General features: G+C 41.1%; 1 pseudogene; it reads right to left on the bottom strand.

The window, feature by feature from the left end:
- Window positions 1–1,182: 1,182 nt before the first annotated feature.
- LOC132009153 (small nucleolar RNA U3) lies at window positions 1,183–1,256 on the bottom strand (annotated as a pseudogene).
- Between the last annotated feature and the right edge of the window lie 1,436 nt (window positions 1,257–2,692).

Here is a 2,692-nt window from a genome sequence, read left to right as displayed (position 1 = left end):
TTCCTTAATCCTAGTGACAGAACTCTCTTGCTGAGAAACAAAGCTAATCTCAGTAGATACTATTCTTATATTAATGGCATTATAATAAGGTACAGCTATGCAGATGAAACCATAAGACTAAAGATACCTTCCTCTGTATAGGGAGTAGGCTCTGGCCAGAATGATTAATATTCCAAATATCTGAGTTATGAATGAACTAAGGTGTATTCACTACAAGACTCAAGACATCCTAAGGGCAGTGTCCTGAGGCCATCCTCATACATACATGTTCAAGTTAATGTTTAGAAAACAAAGCACTCCCCCAAGTCAGCCCAGGAGTAACTACGTTGGGGCTTAGGATAAAAATAGGTCCAAATCTCCAGGCCCTGAAAGATCACTTTGTTAGGAGCAGGAATCTGTATTATACAAGTTGGACTATGCTTGTGTTTCATGTTGTTTCTAGGATTACTGGCCTCTGTTCTTCCCTACTCAAGAATAATGCTTTGAGTATTATAACGTGTCCCAGATTAAGAGAAGCAAGGAAAGGTCTTCTCCATATGCTTATGTGGATTGCTGAGGACCAGAGAGGTCATAGACATAGGGAATGAAGAGAAGGAATCCCAAGGTGAAATTCAGAGATAGTGATTCAGGAAATATTGGCCTAGTACCTTTATCCCACAAGACATCTCTTCCAGTGCCAACTTTGGAGATCTCAAATTTGTTTATTACTAACAGGACAGTAGGTGTCCCCTCACAATTGATTTCCTACTACTTTTAGTTAAAGTCCGAATTTTTCAGGTCATGCTCAGTGGAGAGTCTGTTTCTCCCTCTGTCCCCCCCCCTGCTCATGTTCTCTCCCCCACTCTCTCTTTTACATAGATTAATAAAATATTTGAAAAAAAAAAAAAGAATTCTTGGGGCATCTGGGTGGCTCAGCTTGTTAAGTGACTGTCTTCAGCTCAGGTCATGATTATGGAGTCCCAGGATTGAATCCAGCATCGGGCTTCTGCTCAAAAGGGAGTCTGCTTCTCCCCTCCTCATACTCTGTCTCTCTCTTCCTCTCTCATTCTCTCTCTCAAATAAATAATAAAAATAGAAAGAAAGAAAGGGAGAAAGAATTCTTAAACATACAATCCTTCTCAAACTAGACTGAACTTACTTCACATCCTACCAATACCCAAAAGTATCCAAAGAGCATATAGAACTTATCAATCTCCAACAACAGAGAAACTTCTCTAGTAACGAACTATAGAAATGATCCCTGAAAGTATAGTCTTTCAATCTCCAACAACAAAGAACTGTCAGCATCGCCTACACAATGTCATGCCAGCAGCCCTCAAATGTCATATGAAGGTCACATGGAACACGCTGTTCTTTCCAGATGGATAGTTAGCTGTCTTCCCATTCTGGCATATTCTCCTCATCCCTCAGAAGCTATCCTTCACCTCTTTCCTAAAGCTTCCCTTGACCCTGCACTGAAGGGGCCTCTTAATGCCTCCATGCAACTTTGCTCATACCTCTATCATTGACTCGCCCAGATGGCATTGTAATTATTTGTATACTGAGGGTTAGGATGGCAGCATATGAATTTGACGGTCACACAATTCAGCCAGTATAGCACAAACCTAAATGTAATGTGTTGAATTAGTTTATCCTTGCCTGGAAAACGTTAGATCATGACTGAAGGAAGGTGTTTTTGGACTCATTCAAACTGTGTGTTTGCTTTTGTTTGATTTGTTTGTTTTCCTGTGCACCTATTTACACACCACTATATTTAGGCCAAGAAAATTGTACCTAAGAGAAAAAATGCACCACTCCTGTTCTCTTGGGGTTTACTATCTAGGTAAGAGGCTTTTCTAACTGCTTTAGCAAAGGCACAAATCAGAAGAAGGTGGGACTATGCTAGGAGAGGTTCAGTGGAAAGCCTGAAGCCATCCAATTCAGTTCTTGCTCACCCTCTCTGAGGGACAAACCACAGAACCCTGAAGCCAAACCACAGCACCCTGGAACCCTAGGGATCACCATTTGAAAGAGTAAGGGGCACATATATTAACCCAAATCAGGTAATAAATATGCAATCGTTTACTGTAAACTGTAAAATAGCATACTAACTATGGTTGTTGTTTTGTAGACTGCAAGGTGTTCTCACAGTCTTACGTCAATTGAGTATGTATAAGAATATCATGGGGCACACCTGGGTGGCTCAATTGGTTAAGCGTATGCCTTTGGCTCAGGTTATGATTCCAGGGTTCAAGTCCCGCGTTGGGCTTCCTGCTCGGTGGGGAGTCTGCTACTCCCTCTACCTACTGCTCTCCCTGCTTATGTGTGCACTCGCTCTTTTGCTCTCTCTCTTTCTGACAAGAAATAAATAAAATCTTTAAAAAAAATAAGAATATCATGGGAAGAAGGACTGCATGAAAAGAAGGAGAAACACCGGGGGGAAGAAGTAAAGAAGAGACTCAGAGATAGAAAGTGTAAAGAGGAATATCACACATGCAAAAATTAGACATTAAGGCTGACCAGTATGGGTACCTCTGTGTAGCAATTGTAGCATCAGAAGAAATAACAGTAACCATATATAGGGCACTCCTGTAAGTCAGGGACTGGGCAGAGCCCAAAGCATCCATCATCTCATCCTTATAGAAACCTTGAGAAATGCTATTGTTTCCCCATTTTACAGAAGAAGAAAATGGGGCTGGAAAAGTTTAGGAAT

Source organism: Mustela nigripes, unplaced genomic scaffold (genome assembly GCF_022355385.1).
Source record: "Mustela nigripes isolate SB6536 unplaced genomic scaffold, MUSNIG.SB6536 HiC_scaffold_5734, whole genome shotgun sequence".
NCBI lineage: Eukaryota > Metazoa > Chordata > Mammalia > Carnivora > Mustelidae > Mustela > Mustela nigripes.
This window is presented reverse-complemented; position numbering and strand designations above follow the sequence as displayed.